Genomic DNA, 26,856 nt, shown 5'->3' on the forward strand with positions numbered 1-26,856 from the left:
ACTATTACCTCTGGTATACGTTTACAGCAGACACGTAATGTTTTCGAAAAGAGGGAGGACTTCATTTCCCTTCTGACTGCCAACTTATACACACAATCACACTCACAGGCACACTCTCATTTTCCATCAGTCAAGTTCTACCCTTTCTTCAGGGTATAAGACATTCAAATTGAGATTGTCAGGTTAGTGATTGTGATCATGCTGATTGAGTGGCACTGTATAGTGTATATATTAACCTCACTTTTCAACACTGGTGTCATTGATCTAGGCTTCTGTTTAATACTGACTACTCAAAAACCTCCCCTCTTACAAAGTAGCCATATGAATGTTGTTTTGTGGTTTAGTCATGCATATTTTAATGGGTTCTCACCATACACATGATTGGTATTGACTGTATTCTGGAATCCCTGAGGCATGCTTTTGGATAAGCATTTGACTTCACCAAGCTCGAAAAAGTCGTATTTGTTGAGAAGTTCATACAATATTACAGAGTATATTATGCTTTGTGATTCTATAATATGTGATGTCTTGTATTCTGATAACAGTGCAAAATTACAATTTCAACTAAATCTAAATCCAAATGACAAATTTTACTCATCACATCCCATTCATGTAATAGACCAAAATAAACTTGGTTTTTATGTTGCAAAACATGATAAAAACACTGAGGATTTGACCCGCTGAGCTGTTTCTGACAAGCTTTGAACAATATGTTTGCAAGACACAGTAATCATGATAATTGTTCATGTGTTCACATTATGCAGGTGGCACTATCTAAGTTACCATAGTTTCATGCTGTGTCATACTGTTCTTTGTTTCTGTCGCACTATTGTTCAAGATATGTCCAGGTAGGTTTATATTGTGCCAGTGTAGAGTCAGCACCAAGATCCTCTCATCTATCGGCATTAAGAAACAGTGTTTTATACCACTCAACATAAGTTAAGAACAACTTATTTGACTAAGGATGACTCTGTTGAGTGGTATAGTTGAAGACCAGCCGATCAAGTGACATTTTGAAATAGCTACATGTTCTCAACATGTCTGTTTCATATTTACTATTGACTGATTCTTGTTACAACAACCGAAATGTCTTGGCTACAAGGTGCCAGGGTGTGGGTTCAAATCCCAGGTGGTACTGAGCCCAAATAAGTATGAGAATCTGTACAGGACGAAAAATGTTACATGATTCTTGTTAATTGTGCAGTACTACAACCAATACTGAAGTTAAACTGTTGATCCTGTACTGCTTACCTATCACTCTCAGGTTTAAATCCCAAAATTAATACATTATGCCATTACGAGAACTCAGTCCAACCACCTCTGCATGAATCCATCTACCCACTGACCCAATACACCATTGTCCATATTTGTGTAGAGAAGGACCCTGAATGATAAATCAGTATTCCAGATCGCCTTTGCTGAACCACGAACCAGACAGAGCCCCCTTGCACATAGGGATCTTACCACTAAAACTGTTGTAAATCTATATTTAAGTATAGGGGACAGCTGAGGTAGCACTCAGACCACCCCAGGTCATACTTTCATGTTCATCACATGTATCACAGAAGAAATGCTGGATGCTTCTTCAACCTTTTAAGGTGGACATGATGTACAGAACTGCAAAAGAAATGCAAGTTTCGAAAAAATGAAATCTCATAAAAGTAAATCTTCATGTTTATGTCATCTGTGTTAAAACTTGATTGAATGCCAGAGTTGCATTTCTTTTGCTGCTTGGTATATGTGTACAACATTTTGATGGCAGTGGACGTTGATTGACATCTGCACATGCCAAGGCTGGGTCATTCAAGGGAGACAACTCTGCTAGCCTTGTTACGTTCCATGTCATTGCATGGGCAAACTTATCACCAGTGATACTTGTATGAAAGATGCAAGTTAGGAAATACTTACTGACAGCTACATTTATATTAAATGTAATGTGTGCACTTGTATAAAACCTAATATTAAACTGTAAAAAGAAAATTAAAGTTTTATTTTTGTTGAGTTTGAAACAGTTTATTTGCAAGTACCTACTGAAAATGAATGATTTGGGGGGTTTTTTTTGCATTAATGGTGGAAGCACCATTAAAATTAAACAAAACTGCTTTCATTCTACAGAAATCATTACTGTTGTATTGATGTTTCTGCATTACACGCCCCCACTCCAGGCCCCACTCCAGCCCCCACCCTAAATGGCCTGCCTCAGTATAGGTGTGTAAGTTTCCCAGTATCTGTACATTTATTGTTAATCATGGGATTCACTTGACGATTTAATCCCTGGTATGACAATATGTGTGACATGTATTTCATGACGTAATGTAAAGAAGCAAGCAAACACATATGGCATATATCTGGCAACATAAAGTAATAAAATGATGGTTTGAAGTAGGTAGGGATCAGGATGAAAATCTGAAATGTAATTTGTAGCAGCCTAGCACATATACAAACTTAGCTCTGCAACCACCCATCACCTGACAGTGATAATCATTGATTATCACAAGCAAGTTATAACAGAAAGCCAGTATGAATATGATAGAGCTTATCAAGTGGATGTTTGATAGATTACCAATCTGAGTACAGCAGCAGGTTTCTTCATCTTCTCAGTAAAACATGGGGATTGCCTATTTCTGGTGTCCACCCAGCATGATATTACTTGAATATTGCTAGTGGAGGCATAAAACAACTCACTCTCTGGCTTAAGGGTATTCATTTTTAAATTTTTTTTTATCATAAATTTTATTGCTGGAAATGGCTTAAAACTACATTCACTCACTCATAAGAGTTGTAGTGTGATGTCTACACTGAACAAGCATGAAAAGCCTAATTGCTATGTTCACTGTTCAGTGACCCGCAGCACACATCCTGTGTCATGTGCATTCATTGTCTCCAGTTTTGCTAAAGGAAGTGAGACCTACTTGCCCTTTCTATTTCTGTCCAGACATAATGAATGACAAGACGGGTGAAAAAGATGTACTAGTATAAGGGATCAGAAGCATGTTAGTGGATGCTTGGGACTTTTCATGAATTCCATTTTTAAAGTTAGGAAGCTGTTTCATGGCCTACATCATGCCCATGTAGTTTACATCAACACATGGGATAAATGTAGACCCACACTCTCTGAACCCTATCCATGCAGTCTCGAAATTCCGCCATGATATTGCTGGAATATTGCTAAAAAGCGGCGTAAAACTAAACTCACTCACTATCAACAAACTCTACCACCGTACCCACCCAGACACCCTATCAACAAACTCTACCACTGTACCCACCCAGTCACCCACAATATCAACAAACTCTTCCACTGTACCCACCCAATCACACACCCTATCAACAAATTCTACCTCTGTACCAACCCACCATATCAACAAAAACTCTACCACTGTACCCACCCAGACACCCTATCAACAAACTCTACCACTGTACCCACCCAGTCACCCACAATATCAACTAACTCTACCACTGTACCAACCCACCCTATCAACAAACTCTATCACCGTACCCACCCAGACACCCTATCAACAAACTCTACCACTGTACCCACCCAGTCACCCACAATATCAACAAACTCTACCACTGTACCCACCCAGTCACCCACAATATCAACAAACTCTACCACTGTACCCACCCAGTCGCCCACCCTATCAACAAACCCTACCACTGTACCCACAGACCCTATCAACAAACTCTACCACTGTGCCCACCCAGTCACACACCCTATCAACAAACTCTACCACTGTACCCACCCAGTCACCCACAATATCAACAAACTCTTCCACTGTACCCACCCAATCACACACCCTATCAACAAATTCTACCTCTGTACCAACCCACCATATCAACAAAAACTCTACCACTGTACCCACCCAGACACCCTATCAACAAACTCTACCACTGTACCCACCCAGTCACCCACAATATCAACTAACTCTACCACTGTACCAACCCACCCTATCAACAAACTCTATCACCGTACCCACCCAGACACCCTATCAACAAACTCTACCACTGTACCCACCCAGTCACCCACAATATCAACAAACTCTACCACTGTACCCACCCAGTCACCCACAATATCAACAAACTCTACCACTGTACCCACCCAGTCACCCACAATATCAACAAACTCTACCACTGTACCCACCCAGTCGCCCACCCTATCAACAAACCCTACCACTGTACCCACAGACCCTATCAACAAACTCTACCACTGTGCCCACCCAGTCACACACCCTATCAACAAACTCTACCACTGTACCAACCCAGTCACCTACCCTACCTACAAATACTACCACCCAGTTCTCCCCAGACTCAGTCGACAGTGCCCGACACATTAGTCACCCTTACCCCTGTAATGCCCTCACCCCCCCTAGATCTGTATGCAAGACAGGTAGCGGCCACGATTTATTGCATTCATACACGATGTTGTCAGATGTTGTCTCGGAGTCGGAGCTGATGCAGCAGCTTCATTGTGTATGTGTCTCATAGCTCCTCTCACACCAAACAGTAATCCTGCCTGGCTGCCTTGCATACAGATGTCCTCCATCACATCCACTATCCCATTTCATTTGGTAATCGATTCAAATTGCCATTCATTGCTTAATTTGTTCAACATATTGCTTTTGAAATCCACCTCGCATATTATTTTTTTCTTTCCCATTCAATCAATAAGGGCTCTTTTTTTCTTTTAAAAGAATTTGTCAGTGTCATGAATGTTACGTCATTAATAATTTCCAATTCAGTTTGGGCATAGGACGATGTAATACATTTTAAAATGATGTATATACCACTGTGTTCACTGCGTTTCCTGTTTTCTCTATAACCCTAAGTCATTTTGTCTCTACAGGGATGTTGTTTTAAACATAGATATGCTCAGGAAAGAGAAACACATATTTTAGGAGCCCTAGATGTGATGATAATTTTCTCAGTGTGAGACACTGAGGACTTTTAGTTTATTGTACGACAACTGCCTCTGAAGTATATTGATTTCTCAAAATAACGTCACTCACATACAGTTATCTTCATAATCAACAGTTAGTTGTAATACAGGTGATATAGCATCAATTCTTAAAATAACAATCGATATAAGTTGAACATAAATGAGTATTACAGTGTAGTTTTCCTGGAATTGGACACGGGATATATGATCAACAGTTCCATTTTTTGTCTAAGAGACTTAACTGCTAGTTTGGCACTTCCTATCTGAAAGTGCAGTAATTCTTTGTAGAGAGTTGCTGAACTTAACCATACCAGGATTCTGTTATTGTGGTTTGTGGGTAAGATTCATGGTTTTATGGCCCTGACCAAAGTAATGGTGTCTTATGTAAGTAATGTCATGAACTTATTATTTTTTCCCATGATGGTAACTAAAATCTGAAGGAGGATAAAGCCAAACTCATGCTCAATATTTATTCTGTGAAATTTTGACAGGGAAACATAGCACAGTCCTCAACAATTACATAATCTGCATCAAATTTACATAAAAATGGGCAAAATGAAAATATAATTTCGACATTTCTGATGTTCTTTTAACACGACTATCTCTGAAGGTTCAGTAAAGGTAACATCTATCCCATATTTTGTGTTGAAAAGAGGTGTCATTGTGAGGCGTCATCACGTTTACCACAAGATGTAAAGCAATGTAGACAAATAAAAGTTGTGGTCCTTTCAATCTGACACATCTGGCGACATGTTTGTGCAGCAGAAAAATGGCAAAATTTTATGTGTCTAGAGGCAGAAATAAAAATAAGGGTGACCAGAGTGAAATATGTTCCTTTAAAGACAACTTCGAGCACCGATTTTGTAAAGGATGAACAAATTTCGTAAACTAACTAAAGAATGTTTTAGTTTTTTTAAAAAACGTTTTGTATTAGACAAACCAAAGGTTCCACTGTTTAATGAATATTGCTTTAACAAGTCTAATCGCACATGTGTTAAATCACCAAAGGGTTAAAGAACACACCTGTATCACTTAATGGTCATTCACTAACACTTAATTTAACTAATATGCAGAATTAAGTTCAACTTTGTTTTCAAAACAGTTTGTTACATTAATTAAAGATATTGGATAAATCAGGTTTTGGTCAGCAGCAAGCTCCACATATCAAGAACAGCCACAGTGTGAGTGATGTGTTTCTCAAGTGGTGGGCATATATCATCCTTCATCCTGATTAGATGACTGCTGTCATTTTTACGACTATGCTGGTACTACATGATGATAGCCATGTTTCATCTAACAGTATCTATCTGTATACCCTGGCGTCAGTGATGGGAGACACAGACCCTTCAGACAAGAAATCGCACTCACACATTCTACTCAGGTTCCCCAGCACTGGTTCCCACGAAAAACTGGCAACATTGTTGTTTAATTAGACACACAGTGGGCAAAATAGTCCCTTGAGAGTGTCTACAACAAAGACTTGAATGCTGATCAGCTCATTTTATGCTGTTATTTATGTCATTTCCAGCATTAAACCAATGCAAATGGCGCTGAATCAGCATCTTGCAAGCAAATGTGTTGAAGGTGGGAAACAATTTTTCAGCCATACTTTGAAAATTAACGAAAGGGGTGGGAGTGGATGGGTGGGGGTGGGAAAGTACATAAATATAACAGAAAGTGTATATGTATTTTGGGCCAAAAAAGTGGCACATTCACAATTAATTAGCTTGGAAGTTAAGAAATATTTTTCAATTGTGCTAAAAGGTGATGTACAAAAACGGTTTAAGAATTATATTACCTGTCAAGAACTGAATATTTGTTAAGTAATGGTTTCATTATGACTATCAGTGACTTGATAGAGTCATGGGCCACTTGAATAGTGTTCTGTAAATAACGTGAACAGTTTGAACAGTGTACCAGGGTGGGAAATTGTATCCTGGTATTTGGTATGATGAATACATGCTGTCACTTGACTATACTTTTTGTTGAAAGTAACAAACCTGGGCCTCCTTTCACAAAGCACTAAGGTGATGGTATGTCACTAAGGTAATCTTAGTGCAGTAGTAGTATAGGGAATGACAGTCCGAAAACACTTTTCAAAAACCCCCTCTAAAAAGCCTCATTTACTAAATGAGGCTTTGGTGGGACCATTAGCTCTTGCTATTATTACCCCTACTACAAAGCTACGCCATCACGTTTACCGTGACTTGGCAGGCGGTAACACTGTGCCGTACGGTACGATCAATAATTCTTCTCTTACAAACCCCCTACCCGGCCCATCCCTCAAGTAGTACAAGTTAGGTTCGTCGGCTTTTATATCCACTTTATCTATGTTGTAAGTTTTGACTGACCATATAGGATCGGTGGCTCGCTTACGGCTATCGCCCTCGTGTTCCCCCGGCTGGTATAGATACCTCACTAGGGCCCTATCTGGTATCTGTTTCTCCTTCCCACGCAATGGAGCGGCCGACTCTGCAACTATTGATTTTAGTTTGATAGCGTCTGCCGGTTTCTTACCGGTGAGACGGGTGACTTCATGGTTGATTGCCGACACCACCTCGGGTAACCTCGTGACCCATTCGGTCGATCGTTTTCCAGGGGTGGCCATCTCCCTAGCATACTGATGGCCGAACAAGCGCTCAGCCAAAGTCCTATTAAATCTCTCAACTATGGCTTGGCTGCGATGGGCTCCGGCCGTGCCACGCCTGACCTTTGTATCGTGTTTGGCTAGCAGTTGTGACACGGCACCCATGAACTCCCGTCCGGGGTCAACTTGCAGCTCTGTTGGCCACGTCAGCGGACTGCGTTTGTATATGCGTTCGAATCCTCTGGCTACCTGGGCCGAATCTTTCGTGGTCAAGGGTTCGGCTTCCTTGTAACGACTGGCTACGTCCACTACGGTTAAGGCATACTTGTACCTCTTGTCGTGGGGTAGGAACAGTAGGTCTGCCTGGTGAATGCTATTAGGTATGTTAATACCGAACCTCCTTCTAGGCACGTAGCGTGGTGCCGGCAAATAGATCTGCCACAGGGCTTGTTTTTCAAGCCACGCTTTGGCTTCCTCCGGGGGTACTCGCGCTAGTTTAGCTAGCTTATCTACTGCGCTAGCTCCTTTCCAGTACCCACGCGGGCTGTAGTAAATAGACTCAAATTTTTTCATGTCCATACGCGTATGTGTTTATCCCATCAATAGCTATCCAACGTTTCGTGTCCATAGGCGATAGGGACGTCTTGTTTATAGTCAGTCCGTATATCTTGTGCCCATCACTTCTAAGTGTGTTCATTTTATGTCTAAAGGTACGGGTCTTGAACAGGGCTTCCTTGAATCTGGCGTGTTTGATGTGTTGTTTCACCACATACTTCTTAACCCCCTTAGCCTTCCGGATCTCGCTATTGTCGGCTTTCAGTATGGAGTACATCTTAGGCCTCAAACCTATATACTCGGCTATGGGCGTGCCAGCACACTCGTCCTTCATCTTACCTAGGACCTTTTTATTTACCGTACTGTGCATGGCATGGGTCTTAGGGTAGTCGCTGGTGTCGTATAAATCGATGTGTTTTTTCATGTCCTCGTACACGTCCTCGGTTCGAATCTCCATCAGCAGGGAATCCGTGTCAGTGTACAGCACTTCGCACCTGTCGCCGTACTGTTTCTTGAGCTCGTTGTAGTAAAAGTCGTACATCAGGTGTTTGGATAAATCGAGGATGCTCATCCCCACGTAAACAGGTCGGTTGAATTTTATGTGGCTTTTCTTCATGTGTAGGGCAGCCAGGTCGTCTGTGAATATCTTGCTACGGTTGAATGCCGGACTGGCTATCAATTTCCTGAGCTTGTCTTCCTCACTAGATCTAACCAGCTTCACGGTCACGCGTTTCCTCAGGTTCTCCATAGTCTTACCAAACACCGAGTTGTTCATGAGCTTGTAGAGATTTTTCTCGAAATCACTGGTGGCTTTTTTTCGTAGGTCTGTGTTCATTCTGATGTAGGGCTCCATCCATGGGCTCTGGTCAAACATGAGCACCCTGTGTATTTTGGCCAGCCTCATACCCAACGACAGGTACAGCTGTAGGTTGCGATAGTGAACGATGTACTTGGTCTTATTCATTAAGTTAGGCACGAGTTTTTCAACGTCTGTCACACGACCACCTGACAAGTTATGTTGGTACTCAGACATCCAGTCTGGGTTAACCCTCATACGTTCGGGTGCAAGGGGATAGCTGTTGTGCGATGCGTGTAATGCCTTGGGATACTCTAAGTCAACCTCGAGGATATAACCTTTGTTCGAATCTGGTGCAACCTCCATAACATCAACGTGGGGTACCCATTCGAATCCCCCTGTAGGTAGATACTGGCTCATGGCCCAGCCGTACAGGTTGTTTGCGTCGAGGTATAGAATGTGATTGGTTGGTTTGTTAGGATCGTAACCTTTCACGTATTGATTATTTGCTTTAGCGTATCGTTTGGATGCCATGGAAATCCCACCTCGCAAGCCTTTCTCAATGAATAGGTGCATGTCGTAATCTGTGAGCAATTCCAAATTAACTCCGGTCTTTCTAAGCAAGGCGTCCCACGACAGACCTGGGCTGGTGTAATACCATGCGGGGTCGAGTTTATACTGCTTTAAACAGGTCCGCCTGAACGTTTCAAACACGTCGGCTAACAGCAGTACATCTGTCCTCAAGTACAGGTCGTGATAATCACCCAGGTTCTTACAACCCAGTTTATTCCATACGTTAGTCGCGTGCGAGTAATCATCTCGTGAGACGGACGCCTCATTCAGCTTGCTATAAAAGCAGTCGATAGGAGGTAGTCTGGTCTCGGTGAACTTGACCCAACTATCCATGTACTCATATGGGTACACACCCTTCCTCATAAGCAGGGGTCTAGTCTCGGCGTCTGTATATCGATCGGTGATAGGGAAGGTATTGTTAGCCTTGACCAGACTGTCGAGTGACGACAGGAGGAATTGAAACGAGTCAATGAACCTAAGTCCGTTTAAGCTGAAGGAGATGTATCTCTCCATGTTGTTGGGGATGCACGATATATTACCATCGATTTTCGCGATGGCCTGCATGATCAAGTGTGAGTCGTACCCTCTCAAGTTGTGAAAGACAACGGGGATGTTTATTGTCTTAGGGTTGATTTTAAGCTTGAGGTTGCACGCGTTGTGAGCGGCGCCTCTATACTTACCAGTTATGTGACAGTGATCTCTCACCGAATCACCGTTAAGCGGTGAGTCACACACGTGACACTTAGTGCTACTAGCGTGAGCTAGCCTGTCGGCTCGGGTCATACGCATGGGAGCGATTTTATACAATGCATTCCTAATAATTTTTTCTTCCTCCTGCAAGCACTTTAGAAACCTTTCAGCCGCGTCAGGACCCCTATACACTACCGGAGCTTTCGTTTCCCCGTCACAACGGACGACGATGTATCCAAAACCGCAGGCTATATGCTCTTGTGTCTTGTGGGTGAAACTCCCACTGGGGGATGATTCCCCTACCACCAAGGCTTCGAAGTCGGCGTATATGATATAAGGCACAGACATTTGATTCTTGTGATTGTCGAATTTTAGGATATTTTCGCCTTCCTTAGGCATGTCGACTCGTATGGCCGTCTGCCCCACACCTTGGCAATCCTCCCGGTGGGATTCTAATAAATCGGCCCGACTGAAACCGTGTAGGCATCGTACACAAAAGTGTTTTTCCCCATCGTGTTTCGACTGGTCGTGCAACAACCGGCTGAGATTTTTTATCCACGTGTAGTGATACGTTTCACCTCGCTTGATCATGAATAAATTAATAACTTGGCGATCCTTCACCGGGCTGACCCTGTGTACTATTGTTGTGTTACCTTCGTGTCCAAAGACATTTATAGCCAGATTATTCTGTTTTTCTACTTTAGTGATCTGGGATATGGGGGTGGGTTCATCTATACCATCCCAATTAAGCCCATCGTCTTGTGGATAATTAGAAGGCCTGTTCAGATTAGTGGCAGCTGGAAATAAGGCTGACCTGATAGCTAACCTCAGGCAATCGTTTCCTCTATTCTTAACGTTTACTATGGCTTGTTTGTTCTTATAGTAGGGAGACAAGGCTAGGTATGACCCACCTCTGAACGGCACGTAGTTAGCTATATCTAGATAGACGTTATCGATTTTATCTACAGCCCACCCGGACCCCATGTGCGTGTAGCGTTCTAGGTATTCTCGTATCTGCTGAAAACTATTATCGATTGATGTGTCAATGGTCTCTGTATGTGTGACGACCTCTTGTTTACCTCGGAAGTAAGGTTGAACGTACTCAGTGACCCCTGTGGAGCCCTCCTTATCGAGCGACATTTTCACCGTGATCTGAAACTTGATACTTCCTAGGTTATTTAGTTCCTGGTTGACCTTATCAGCTATCAGAGGCTTGATATCTGTAATGTCTATGTTTCTATCGACGAGCATGCGCCAACCTCTCAAATAGTTGCCTACAGCGCGCTCAGTGCGAACGAACTGCAGGTCAACAGCTCTATTCTGTTGTAATAATTCTACGAGCTGTGGTTTCCTCATACGGGAATACCCGCCTAAACCCAAATCGTGTGCCTCGGTTTTCAGTTGTTTTACAGTGGGAGGTTTTGCTACGGGGGCATGTGATAACAATGCGGTTAACCCGGCTCTCCCCAGGTGTGAATAACCCGTGTGTCCAAGCTGTTTTGCTTGAGCTTTTAATTGTTTTACCGTAGGAGGGACTTCTAAACCTAGTAATCTCAACAATGCTGGCTTCCGCATTCTAGAATACCCGATAACACCTCTCTGTTTTGCGACCCTCTTGAGCTCGCGCACAGTAGACATCGTGTTTACACCTAAGAGAACTAATGTCTAATTGGTTCACAGTAAGGGGAGGTAACTCTTAAGTGGCTATCTTGAGCAGTCGCCTACGTTCTTTTATGTAGTCTTTTTTATTCTCGTATATGAGTTGATGTCTGACTACGTTCGCTCCGTGAGCTTTACATAAACAGTAGTGCCCTTTAACCCCGATACCACACACAGAACACGTGTAGTTAGGACTTCCCATATGGAAACAACAGAACCCCTGATTCCTGCATTTCCTACCACAGGCCTCGGTCTTCCCCATAAGTATATATTCGCATCGGTATGGAGCGGGTCTCATGTTTACTTATATAGGTATTTTAGTTTAATTGCTTTGCAACCAACGCAGTAGCTGCTATACCCAACACTATGAAGCCCAGTTCACGATTCATTTGTCCCTTGGATGGTGTGTAGTACTGAGCGAGTGTGGGTTTATTGAGCGGTTCCAATTGTTTACCAGTTAGTAGATAGTATTCTTTCATTGCTTCATCGACATCGTTGAATGTTTGAACGGCATGGTTTTCACGCTGGAGTTGTTCGTTAATAAAATCGATCCTCTGGAGACGTTTTTTAGCGTACTCGGCCTGTGCTCTTTGTAATTTCTCAGTAGCGAGATCGTGTCGCTTCCTTTCTTCCTGTATTTCAGCCGCGTGATCATCTCGTAGTTTCGAGAAGAGGTAATTACTCCCGGAAAATGCCAGGGCATTCACTAACGCCCCACCGACCATCATAGCTATCGTGGCCATCCCTATATTTATTTCATTATATTATCAGGTATTATTCCTTGTTTTACTAGGATGTCTTTTGTGGCCATCGCCATACCAAGGTTCATTATGAGCATACCCATATCCTGCAGGTTGAAATCTAGCTTGATAGTTGGTTGTTTAAGCACCATTTTAGTTAACCGAGCGTACCCTACTGCTAGACTAGCTACCACTGTGGCGTGGTATGCGTCGTTGACGAACGTTTTCCCCTCAGACATTATGTATATGATATAAAATATTAAAATTATAACATGATATGCGGGTCAACAGTGGGGCCTGCCGGCGGCTTGGGGGTTACCTCACCGGCAGGGGGTGTGGGGGTATCCCCCACACGTGTGTATAACCACGAGATAGCCAAGGCAGCAGTTACGCCTACAGCCAACAACAGTCGGGTTGGGTTGGTCACTTTATGTTGGTTACACCACCGTTTTTTACCGGCAGCTACTCTCTTAGGATTCTTCTGCCTGGTTACTGTGGGGGTCACTTCCCTCACTGGTTCCTGTGAAGGGGTCTCCTCCACTGTTGGGGGTACCTCCACTGGTTCCTGTGCAGCATCCATCTATACTATTATTATTATTCTTTCTCTCAAATTGACAATGTTTTGCCGTGATAATCGCCGCCGTCACTGGAGCCAACAACATGCCATATTTGTGGTACAGCCCGCAGCTGATAGAGCTCACGGCGTGTTCGATAAAAGGGTCTTTCTCGAGGTCTTCCCACAGGTAAAGTCGGCGCTCTGGTGGAATGGGAAGGAAGTGTGATACAATACCGGTGTATATCTGGGTCATAGCCGATCCTATTGTCTTTGTCATTTCTGCTCCGAGCCGGGACTCGTATCTAGCGTACAGCTTATCGATTTCTTCGGCTGACATTTTGTGAATTTTATCCGGGGTGTAGTCTCCAAAGTAATGTTTGGCTTTGCCGCCAACAGCCAACGCCACCAGTTTCTCTCGCTTGGGGGAATCCCCAGTTGGGGAACCCTCCACTGATAATTGTTCGAGCAATTCCTCACACTCCATCTTATAATATAACAAGTAAGATTTAGTTTTAACTATATAATACCCGATGCAGACAAAACACAGAGAAATGAAGGTTAAGTTGCACACGACAAATACTTCAAATATCATAGCTATGCTTAGCATTTGCTTAGCTTTGCTTAGCTTTAGCTTAGCTTTGCTTAGCTTTAGTATACTATATATGCTACTGGTTGGTCGGTTTTTAGAACGAGCTTAGCGTGTTTAGTTTCAGCGAGCTGTTTCTTCACCCGTTCCCGTTCTAATTTACTCATCACATCGTTCTCTCTCAAACACTCCTCGAACGAATCCCTGTCCTTGCAGTGAAATAAGGCCACCCATCGCGTCTGCTCCCTGAGGTCTTTCAACACCGAGTTGAACTTCTGCGTTAGCACCCAGACGCTGTGATTTGCATGCCGGCCGGAGAAGGCCAGGTACGATAGCATGTCTCTCTTTTTTGTTATCTCGCGATTAGCGCTGCAGTCGTCCAGTATAAACAGCGTCGGTTCCCCTTTAAATTTCTCGTGAAGAGCTTTCAACCAGTCCTGCAGGCGTGTCCCAGGGTCGATTTTGTGTACGTCCGGGTCCGTCATCACCCAAGGTCGCGCGTACGTTTTATTCATGCTCAGAGTAGGGCACATGATAACAATGTTATCGAACACATCCTTGTAGTAACCCTCCAACATATCCAACACGAAAACGGTCTTCCCACAGCCAGTCTGCCCGCATATGATAGCGCAGTGTGGGTCAGTGGGTAACCCCAGGGGGGTGTGGGGCAGTTTATTGGGGGGTATGGGGGGGTACCCCCCACCCCCACTAGTAGATGGCTTGCACGAATCTCCCATTGTCTATATTAAGTTGCGCGTCCATAATTACGTACAGATATAATTTCAACTTACCAGCGGTTTGAGCCTTCTTAGTAATCTGGATGGTTATCCCTTCGCTGCCGTTATCTATACGACGCCCGCTACCGTGCAGTTTGTCATCATCCGTGGATCGCATGTCCAACCATAGGGCGTACTTGGTGGTCAGGTATTCACCGATCTGCACGGAGCCTAGGTCCAGGTCCTTTGTTATGTAGTCCCCAACTGGTAGCTTTTTTATCTCATCCCACTGCTGGTGTGGTCTCATACCGTGACTGAACAGCTGGTTGGGCACGCCCTCGATGGTAACTTCCACCTTTTCAATCTCGGGGTTGAAAAACTTCTCGCTGTCCCTCCGGAATGGCTCGTAATCCTCCACGGGGACGACCAGGATACCTTTCATCGATCGCGCCGGCACGTTCAGGTTGATATTCCACACAGTGTCGCTCTTATCTCGCACGACTGATCTATGCCTCAGTACGCGATCGTACAGGATAGCCATCTTCCCAGAGTACTGGCTTCGAACCTGCCTGGCCAGCTCCGGACTAGTGACCATGTCGAACTCCAGAGAGATGTTGTCTATGGTATAACTGGCCTCATCACCGTTCGGCGTACGCACTACTTTGCTATAATCGTTAAACGTGAGCTCGTATTCGAGCCTATCACCCAGCGCGGCCTGGTAAAACGGCGCGTGTCCCGTGAGCAACTCGAAGTCGAGCGGCACGCAGAATCGATTCCCGTATGCTAGAGCGATGGCCTTTTCACCGTCCGATAGCTTGTCTTGCTGGTCTGTCGTGAAGACGTATCCTATGCGCGCCCGGGTTGATTTGCTGATACCCTGGTACACATCATTGACTCGTTCTCTCTCGCTTTTCCAGAGATCCTTGTAGCAGTGAAACACGTCGCTGTCGTCGATGCTCAGCACCTCGTTACCGCTGATCTTGACGGTCGTTTTCTTGATGATAGCTCGACCCACGTTCCGCACTAGCTCGCGTTTGTCGTTGTCGGAGGTCAACGTGATATTGAACGCCAGTCGAACAGTGCCTGGTACAATGAGGTCATTCTCACCAAGGTTTGGAAATCTAACCAGCAGAGTTTGATTCTGGTCTATCTTGCTGGGATTGTTGGTGATAGTCACCGACTGGCGCACGGCTCTGGCACCTAATGGCTCTCTCAATCTTCTGAAAGGATCTAATTTTCTACCGTACATTGTTATATAAAAGAAATATATTTTTAATACTAATGGATGAAGACATACCTATGGATGATATGTGGGACGATAGTGCCCAGGCATTCAATGATGACCAGGAGACCTCATTCTCGCAAGGTGACGAGCTCCTTAAAGGCGCCGTCGACGATTATTACAACGCAGTTGAAAATAAATCCAAACTCAAGCCGTTGGGAAGGTACTATAACAAATTTACCCTCGACAAGGGTAAGCTGCGTTTGAAGGATTACCCGGGGATTGATCTCTTTCATCAAACAACGAGAAAACCGCTTGCTTTATCAACATTGGTCGGTAAAACTAATACTAGCTTTGTCCAAGATGAACTAGGCTTCAAAGATTACGGTGGCGCACGACCTAAGATTCCTCCGAAGTTAGTTCAAGGCCTGGAAGGCATCAGGGACGCCACATCAGATCAAAACATGACTTATGATATTAAAAAGGTGTTGGCCGACTACGAGAACAAACCATTCCCGGGGCTCGAATTTACTGTTCGGGAACTGAGGGGGTTGGATCTGTTGATGCAAACCATTCGTGGTCAGCTCTGGAAAAGCACAGCCAAAATGAGTGAGATAGACGACCACATCGCCTATGAAAAGAAAAAACTCGGTGAAACTGAGGACGAGTCTATGAAAGCCACCATTGAGGAACGAATACGTAATTTGGAAGATGAAAGGCAGACCTGGTTGGAGACAGCGTCCGGCTACAAAGAAAAGCTTAGATCCCAGGTCAGCCGTATACGGGAAACCATCAATCAAGTCCTCCACCGAGACACCACGTTAGCAGACAGGATTCGGATATTGTTCCGGGAGCAAGGGGTCACCATCGCCAGCATTCTGACTGCATTGGGTTTTATCATATCAACCCTGGTGGTGTCACTGACGGGGGGAACCCCTGTGGGTCCTGCCGGCGGCGGAACTCCAAGTGGCGGTGGGGGTGTTAAAGACTGGATCAAAAAACTCGGGGAAGGCCTAGCTAAACTGGCTGGTAAAGCCGCCGAAGCCCTTCCCGGCATCCTGGGTAGCATCGTCTCGTGGTTGTTGGGCGCTCTGTCTAAAACTGCCATGTGGCTCAGTCAAAACCTGTGGGCAGCCATCGTCGCCGTGGCGGGTCTGGTGTACGTAGCGGCTAAGAAATCTTTAACCAAATAAGTCCCAAAGTTACCCCCCCAACCACTAGGGCCGTTTTATTATCAATATGCTGCTGATAGGGGGGTAACCCCACATGCATATGGGTGTGTGTGGGGGGCACATGAACTTTAGGCTCCGGGGGTGGCGCCACTATACCCTTTTCACGTGGTGGGATGTGTGGGATATAGGGGGTGTTAATATCGGGGTTGATACCCAACTTTTGGTCCGCCGTGGCTATGACTATTTTGTTGTTATAACCCACCACTTTTTTTATTCTCAGTTGCATATCACTCGGAGCCATGTACAACCCCACGCCGAACACGTAATTGACTTTCGATCTGGCGTATTCTAACACGTTTTGGTAACGGTCGATGGCCCTCGGGAGATCAACTGGAGAATTGATAGCATCCTCAACGTTGGAAACGAATTGTGTCTGAGCGTCGTAAGCAGTTCCCTTACCGAGGATGTTGGAACGCGTCATCGACTGCGCACCCAACAGCGCCCACACGTACGTTCTAATCGAGTCGTTCAAGCGTATTGTACCAGCACGAGTGAATCCTTTCGATGTTTTTGAGATCATTTTAGTCCAGGCTGTGGCTGCATCAGGACTGGTTTGCTTTATACAGCTGACATGGATCTGTTCATTCGTTGTGGGGCCTGTAAATGTATGACGGTGTGGGTTGTATGAACCATCTTTAGAACCGGCATAATATTTTCCGGACCTGTAGAAGTACACGAGAACTATACCGAGACCATGGTTCACACCAGGAAGGCGAAAGTCTTTATTCGTTGGAATCTCAAACTCCCCACAAACACGTTCATAAGCGCGTCTATCATAGGGGTTATTCGTCATACTCCACGCTTTATCTTGGGGGAGAGGAGCACTTATTTCCTTCAATATTCGTCTCGTTTGATAATAAATATGAAACAAAATAACCGCCTTACTCAGTTCGTCTATACCGTAGTCTGGTTTCACACCCGACCCCGTCGTCGCACACCACACAGCAAAGTTGAGTTGGTTCTGCCAAAACTGCATTGGGTTTTGATTCCAGTTTACCACCGCCTGCGCGTTATTAACGGACACGACATACTTTTCAAAGATATCAATAAAGGTTGTTTTAAACCCCGTACCATCTGCATTCACCACGATTTTCAAGTGTGCTAAATCCATATTATAATATATAAATTATATAATATAATATGTACATAACACTTCCAGGAATAACGAGCGGTGAGGCCGTTCAGCTGACGCACGCGATCGATAACACGTCAGGTCAACTCGAAGTCGCACTCTGCGATATCACCTACCTACCGCAATGGACTAACATTAATATCAGCAACAATAAGCTGTTCGTCAGTGGAACTCGCAGTCAGATAACTGACGGTTACTACAGCGTGTGCTCTCTAAACGACGAGGTCTTCAAACCCCTGGGAGCCGAACTCAAGATGAACGACTCAAACGGCACAGTGGTGTTAATCAACAACGGAAGAACCTCCTTGAGGCTCGGCCGACCATTAGCGAGGATACTCGGTATGTCTCCTGACGAGATAAAACCAACAACAACCGTCACAGGCACGAAGTTACCCGACCTAGTACCGTACCGAGAGCTGTACATTCATCTCGGTCAGGTGAGCACAACGTATAACATTCAAGGAGGTCACCCTTCCACTATACTGAGAGCAGTGCCGGTGAAAACTGAGAAATTCAACGACGGTAGAACCGAGTCATTTTCACCACGGCAGTATAAGAGATTAACCCAGGGCAACATACCTGAGCTGACAATATCGGTGTTAGATATAAATCATAATCCTGTAAATATAGGATACCTCAGCTTAACGCTTCACGTAACATGACCAGCGCACAAGGGCCCGGAGTGAAAAAATGCGTCAATATCGGGATCTCCGACCTCGGAGACACACGCGGTTTCGACGCTCCCGGAGTAGATGGTAAATCGTATGCCTTGCAACTAAAAAACAACATTTACAAACGCGTTGAAATCCCCTCCGGTGGAGCCCTAAGTGATATGATAGATACCACAGGGGCAACAGCCAACACTAAGTACGCCCTCGTCAACACCGGTGATGACAACTGGAGAATATACCCATCATTCGGAGGTAAACTGTTCGACTTAGACGATGTTGAGAGCACTACCGTCGTCAAAAACAAACCATATATGCTCGTCTTCACCGAAGATGACAAGTGGGTGTTGTTACCCGATAACAAATGGTTTCTCAATATTAGACTCGTCTCCCCTTACGTGTTCACGGATAACAAAGACAACCACCTAAACAAAGTCGTGAACAATGGAACCCTGCTCGTGGCTTACGTCCCAACTCAGAGACGTAGTATAGTCGTCAGCCCAGTCAACACTATAGCAGCCCACATGCTATCGAGTAAACCGGCCATACAAAACGTGAAATTGCAGTTGGTGTCTGAATTCGAAGGCGTGGTCAAGATACTAGAGAGTCTACCGGCAAACTCAACACTATTCATCAAAGTCTACCTAGGGGAACCATCGGTGAATGATGTCGAGATCGTGAAGGGGATCAAACTCGGGTGGGTGAAACGACACCAGTATCAAGTTTGCAACGTTTACGTGCGGGTGGGTGTCGACTCCAAGACCAGTCTGCAGGGGGTCAACGTGATCGTAGAAAACAAGATATCACTAATCAATATCTTCCTGCCTGACAACATACACTTCATGGGTATTAAGTTAACCCCTGAATTATTATCAGAAAACCAGTTGGAAATTATATCATAATAGTATAATAATGACCAGTCATCATCCCAACACTACACTTAACGACCTGGGAGATACGGAGGGATTCGATCAGCCTGGTGAGGAAGATGAATTATACATCCTACACTTCAAAGACAACGTGTACAGACGGGTGCCGTTACCAGATTTTACAAAGCCTAAATGGCTGATCAACTTAACACTCACCTCACCTTATATCACAATAGACGAAAATAATTGGGTCACTAAGATTAGGAACAACGGTATCTGGGCCGGGGATTTCATTCCGGAGAGGGGATTAGTACACAGACAATCTGCTGGTTACGACAAAAAAGGGTTATCAACTTTCTTCGAAAATAAATTAACATTTAGTAATCCTGAAATAATAACCCCCCCTTTCACACTCATCATAGAAGTCTTCTTTACGGATTCATTCGATGGAGACCCCCCAATAGTACACCAAATTTTACCCGGGGTGTCAATACGCTGGTCTTACACATACCAATATTGTCGTATTGTTATACAACAGGATACCACGGGTCCTATAAACCACTTAATAAGCCTCAGTGGGGTTTTTATTAGAATAGGACATTTTATTAGCCTCTCACCTATTGCCCTGACTAATAATCTAGAACTTATAGGCTTCAAATACATTGATAGATTTTTAACTGAACCCCAATTAAAATATCTTTCAAAATATATATTATAGGATGGGTCTGTACCCAGTCGTAGAGGAAGTAGCTAAGACGTTGGAAACCGTAGATGGGTTCCGCTTGAGGCAGTTATGTGATGTAAAACGTCAACTAGAACAAGACCGTGACACGCGGAAAGCATTATGTAAAAAATACAATAGAGCTTTCAATATCGTGGATGGGGCTGACACTACCCTTATGGCAACCAGCATGGGACTAGGGGCGGCAGGCGTTGGGTTGTTAACCACCATCGTGGCTGCACCTATAGTGCTAGGTATTGAAATAACGGCTGGGGTGACAGGGTTGGTAGGGTTGGCGCTTAAGTTAGTATCACGCAGACTTAATCGTAAGGTATTGAAACACGACGAGATCAGGGTTCTGGCCGAAGCAAAGCTGAACACAGTGAGTGAGCGAATTTCCACAGCACTCTCTGACAGTAAGATCTCAGAAGAGGAGTTTAGTTCAATCCTCTCTGAACTAAAAAAATATAACGGAATGAAACAAGATATTCGATCCAAGTCTCGTAAGTCTGCTATCAGCGAGGATGAGAAAAAAAAGTACATAGCACAGGGAATACAAAAAGCCCAGCAAGCCTTTATTATGAACACCAAAGAGATCGTAGGCGGTTCACGTTAAACTGTTTCATCGATATAAACATAACATAGCCGTAAGCGAGCCACCGATCCTATATGGTCAGTCAAAACTTACAACATAGATAAAGTGGATATAAAAGCCGACGAACCTAACTTGTACTACTTGAGGGATGGGCCGGGTAGGGGGTTTGTAAGAGAAGAATTATTGATCGTACCGTACGGCACAGTGTTACCGCCTGCCAAGTCACGGTAAACGTGATGGCGTAGCTTTGTAGTAGGGGTAATAATAGCAAGAGCTAATGGTCCCACCAAAGCCTCATTTAGTAAATGAGGCTTTTTAGAGGGGGTTTTTGAAAAGTGTTTTCGGACTGTCATTCCCTATACTACTGCAGTGTTAAAGAATGGGACTTAAGGTTAACCTTAGTAAATGTTGCTTCAGGAAAGGAGCCCCAGTTCGGAATAAGGTTGTATATACTGTGCATTTCCTACAGGTCCAGAGCACTTAGATGTCCTCTTCAAAACAAGAATGGAAATCTGAACTTTCAGTTTGGATAGTAGGTACTTATTAGCATAAACAAACTTTTCAAAGACACGTCATATGAATGCACCCCCATTTCTTTTCATTTCCACTCGTAAACACAAAGCATAGGATTCATGTGTAGAATGCAGCAGGCCCCATAGTGCATGAGGTGTCATTCTTGATTTCTACCATTGTCAAGAAGGTTGATAAATCACCGTAGACCATTAATTTTGACAGTCATCTTGCATCACACTCTTCTAGCAGTTTTTCTTTTGAAAATCATACATGTCGTACAGCAAATTTCAGTCATGCACCAGTCATCCTTCAACAGCGATTCCTGTACAAACTACCATGGCAGTACCATGATGCACTTTCAAAACATTCTTTACTATTATATCATCACTGACTGAAATCAATATATCTTATAACTTTGTCAATAATAAATTAAGAATGAAATTCCCTTACATTTTTGGCAGAGTATATGGGATAGCCTTGGGTACTGGTACACAGGAGAGCCATTAAAACATCCAGATGCATGACAGGTTTAGGGTACTGATACATATGAAGCCAGGGTACTGATACATATGAAGTCAGGGTACTGATACATATGAAACAAGGGTACTGATATATGAAGCCAAATGTACTGATATACTGGAAGCCAAGGGTACTGATACATGAAGCCAAGGGTACTAATACATATGAAGTCAGGGTACTGATACATGATGCCAAGGGTACTGATACATATGAAGCCAGGTTACTGATATGTGAGGCAAGGGTACTGATACATATGAAGTCAGGGTACCGATACAGGAAACCATTGGATACTGATATGTATGAGGCCAGGGTACTGATACATAAGGCCAAGGGTATTGGTACATATAAAGCCAGGGAACTGATACATGAGGCCAAGGGTACTGGTACATGTGAAGCCAGGGTACCTACACACTGGAGGCCCTTGGTACTGATGCATATGAAGCCAGGGTACTGATACATGTGAAGCCAGGGTACTGATACACTTGGTGTCCTGGGTAGATACATGTGAAGCCAGGGTACTGATACACTGGATGTCCTGGGTACTCATATACATATGAAGCCAGGGTACTGATACATATGAAGCCAGGGTACTGATACATGTGAAGCCAGGGTACTGATACATGTGAAGCCAGGGTACTGATACACTGGATGTCCTGGGTACTCATATACATATGAAGCCAGGGTGCTGATACATATGAAGCCAGGGTACTGATACATGTGAAGCCAGGGTACTGATACACTTGGTGTCCTGGGTAGATACATGTGAAGCCAGGGTACTGATACACTGGATGTCCTGGGTACTCATATACATATGAAGCCAGGGTACTGATACACTGGATGTCCTGGGTACTCATATACATATGAAGCCAGGGTACTGATACACTGGATGTCCTGGGTACTCATATACATATGAAGCCAGGGTACTGATACATGTGAAGCCAGGGTACTGATACACTGGAGGCCACTGGTTACTGATGCAAATTAGGTTCATGATCCTGAGACATCTTAGGTTCAGAGTACTGATAGATATTACAGGTACTCATATCCATGAAGTAAGGGTACATTAGGGTAGGATGGATGGAGGACAGCATCTTAGTCCAGTGGGATGTCATGGCTGTGACATTGTTCCATAGAGTGCAGCTACATTTATTGGGGTAGTATTGTCTCATCATGCTGAAAACCTGGGTTCAATTCTCCACATGGGTACAATGTGTGAAGCCCACTCCCTGTGTCTCCCACTATAATATTGCTGTACTATTACTAAAAGCAGCCTGAATCACTCATTATACAATCAGAAATCAGGGTATCACAGAGTACACGGATCAACCTGCTATGGGACCTGCTCAGCAGGCAGGGGTGACTGCATGCACGCAGACATCCAGCTTGTAACTCATTCATCCCTGCCCACTTGATTCTGTCTTGATTGTATGGGCGGAAGAGGGAGGGCCCTGATTGCAGTTACATGTGGATCGTCTGAACAAGTGCGCCCTGTCACAGACACAACCCATGCAAGCCCTATTGCCAGGACAAGGAATGTTGTCCATTGCCTCAGGCATCTCTTTTGTTTGTTTCGGCTTTGCAAAATATTTTCATAATTTGACTCATAGAAATGGAATTTTTAGAGTGTTTTGAATGTTTAACAGAGATAAATATTCATGAGGCTCTTTAGAATTGAGTAAAGCATTGATAGCAATGTCTGTCTCCTTTTCAAGTGTTCAAGAGACTAGATAAATAGGTCTATGAAGAATATGCAGTCTTGGTTCAGCGAGGCAATGATTGGGAAGAGAGAATGTAAGTCAGTAGTGAGGTCTGCATCAGTGTTTGTGGGGTGTGTTAAAAAACGAACCAACTTTGAGGAACATATTTTCTACATGTTGTACATGTAGTTTATGTGTATCTATACAGGATTCTCATAAGACAGGTGAAACATGTTTGCCTTAATGAAAATGTAGAAGACGTGAGTGAGTGACTTTATGTTTACAGCTATATTGCTGCATTATGAATCATAAATATAAGACCAATACCAAATAAAAAGACCAATAAGAAAACATACCATGACACATTATACTTATTATGGATCAACTACATATAGTACCACAGAGAAAGGGCATACCGACCTGCATGAAATCTCTCATGTCTAAGAAGTATACTCTTAAAAAAAAGTAGGGGATCTTCATTTTTTTAATTTACGATTAAAAATATTTAGGAGACTTATCCGAGTCAATCAATGTTGACATGATATTATTGAATGTTTTGAGAGTGCATTACCATTTGCGCTTCCTTACAACCATAGTTATTTGGAATGTAGTCGCATTTGAAAGATGAGACCGGTGAAGGTTCCTGTGTAGAATAGGCCTTCAGCAACCCATGTTGCCATAAAAGGTGACTCTGCTTGTCGTAAGAGGCGACTAACGGAATCGGGTGGTCAGACTAGCTGACTTGGTTGACACATGTCATCGGTTCCCAGTTGCGCAGATCGATGCTCACGTTGTTGATCACTGGATTGTCTGGTCCAGACTCGGTTATTTACAGACCGTCTCCATATAGCTGGAATATTGCTATGTGCGACGTAAAACTAAACTCACTCACTCACTCACTTTTGAAAGATCCGTGTTTTTCATGTAATGTGCATGTATACGATTTTCATTTTAAAACAAACGACTAGAAACAAACACTAACAAATGTGTGATGCAAGATGAGTGTCAAAATTAATATTCTAAGTGATATCTCGACCTTCTTGAAAGAACGTCAAAATCAAGAATGGGACCCCATGCACGTGTGTGGGGCTACTGCGTTGTGTACATGCATATCATGCGTTGTGTTTAGGGGTGGTAATGGAGGGAAATGGTGGTGCGGTCATAAGATGTCTGTCCTTGAAACGTTTGTTAACGTTTACACTTCTTATCCAAATTGCTCATGTTGCTGATCACTGGATTGTCTGGTCCAGACTCGATTATTTACAGACCGCCGCCATATTGCTGAGTGCGGCGTAAAACTGAAGTCACTCACTCACTCACTCACTTATCCAAATTGAAAGTTCATTATCCCCTACTTTTTGAAGAGTGTGGTTTATACGTTGTAATCATGAGTACCATGAAGAAAGTGCCATTCCACAATTCTAAAAGTTTAACTCGTACCATAAAGAAACGTTCACACATACAGAAAGACGTGTTTTTATAGTACAGGTGAAATGGGTTTTTTTGTGGTGTCTCCTATCTCTGTAATAGGTACATATGCGTGTCTCTTTGGAACATATCGTAGGTTACATGCTTACCCACGAAGAAAGGTTTCACAAGTCACATAGTGAAAGATTTCACACGCACCACGGTGAAAGGTTTCACACGTACCACATTGAACGGTTTCACACTGACTATGAAGACTTGCACAATACGTACGACGAAGAAGCGTTTCACACGTCCCTAATGAAAGGTTTCACACGTGTGGTAGACACATAAGATCGAAGAGGTCCCGTGAAGATCCGGGTTTGTCGTATCCAGAATGTGTAGATCGATGCTCATACTGTTGATCACTGGATTGTCAGGTCCAGACTCGATCATTTACAGATTTTAGTCAGATAGATGGATAGCAGAGATAACAACAAATGAACACGTTAGAAGAATATATACATGGTCAGGGTGTTTTAAAGTGATGTAGCATCTTAGATGTTAAACCGTTTTTGCTGGCCGAGTCGAAAACCCGGGTTTAGTATCCCATTTCTGGTGTCCCGCGCCGACACATTGTAGGAATTACCTAAAGACTGCTTAAACCCCTTTCACTACAATTCTGCCTATTTCTAGTGTCCCCCAGCGCAATATTGCCTGAGTATTGCTAAAATTCCAAGACGTTGATCACTCGTCTCTTTCACAATGACATCCGAAACCAGTAAATCATTTTAGTCTTATATATTTCACATTCTGCATTTATTTACACAGACGGGATCGGGTGGTCATGCTCACTGACTTGCTTAACACATAACATCGGTTCCCATTTGCGCAGATCGATGCTCATGTTGTTGACCACTGGATTGTCTGGTCCAGACTTGATTATTTACAGCCCGCCGCCATATAGCTAGGATCTTGCTGAGTGCGGTGTAAAACTAAACCCACTCACTCGCATATCAGAAAAATATTCCCTGAATATCAATAAAAGAGTGGGTCTTTAAAAATTGGAAACGAAAGAGGAACCATTTCTACATTTCTGAAATTTACGACTTAGCTGTGTTAAGAGACGAGCTCCGTCACGTTACCTGGTTACTGACTTGTGTTGGCGTAGAAACGTACACGATGCGCCACGCCCACGAGGGCGATTAGATAACAGGTGATTGTGTACAGAAAGCAGGGTGACATATATCAGACACTATCTGTGGGGAAATATTGTGACCCTGTTCCCACAACGTGAATCAGTACCACAAGCCAGCTCTTACACTCGTGTGTCTCCGTGTACGCTGTCGATTTCAGTTCAGTAACACACGCCGGAAACCAACGAACTTTCTCAGTTGCTCTGAATGAAGTACAATTACCCCAGAGGGTTCAAGCGGGATTGTTTATGACATCATACGTGTTGATGAGGATTCATCAGTGCGTTCAAACAATGAAGTGTTCTTGAAACTGTTACATTCCATTCTCCCTGAACAGTAAACGAATTTACGTGATTTGCCCGCAACAACACAGTATCTATTTCCTAATTTTTCTCCAGATAATTTTCTAATGTGGAAAGAAACATAATTGTAAAGATCAAACTGTAATGACGTCATGCAGTTGTTGTAGTTAATTCTAGGCCAGGAATTCGCTGGATTGACCGACCCTGGATTGTAACTGTTTAGACAAACGAACTGTGCCTACATCATTTTGCAAAATTGTTGAGAAATTATATATTGGCCGTAACATTGAATCAATACTATTTGCTTCTTCAAGATTCCCCCCTACTCTTATATCAAGTGATATTTTGTTGTTGCTTGATGTTTCCTCTGTTATTTGGTTTGGTACAATGTATAA

General features: G+C 43.6%; 1 protein-coding gene across 1 annotated transcript in view; it reads left to right on the forward strand.

Annotated features, from left to right (window-relative positions):
• LOC137294775 (TALPID3 protein-like) overlaps positions 1–26,856 on the forward strand; it is a 118,955-nt gene that overhangs the window by 8,911 nt on the left and 83,188 nt on the right. The window lies entirely within an intron of this gene.

This window comes from Haliotis asinina, chromosome 8 (assembly GCF_037392515.1).
Source record: "Haliotis asinina isolate JCU_RB_2024 chromosome 8, JCU_Hal_asi_v2, whole genome shotgun sequence".
In the NCBI taxonomy this organism is placed as follows: Eukaryota; Metazoa; Mollusca; class Gastropoda; order Lepetellida; family Haliotidae; genus Haliotis; species Haliotis asinina.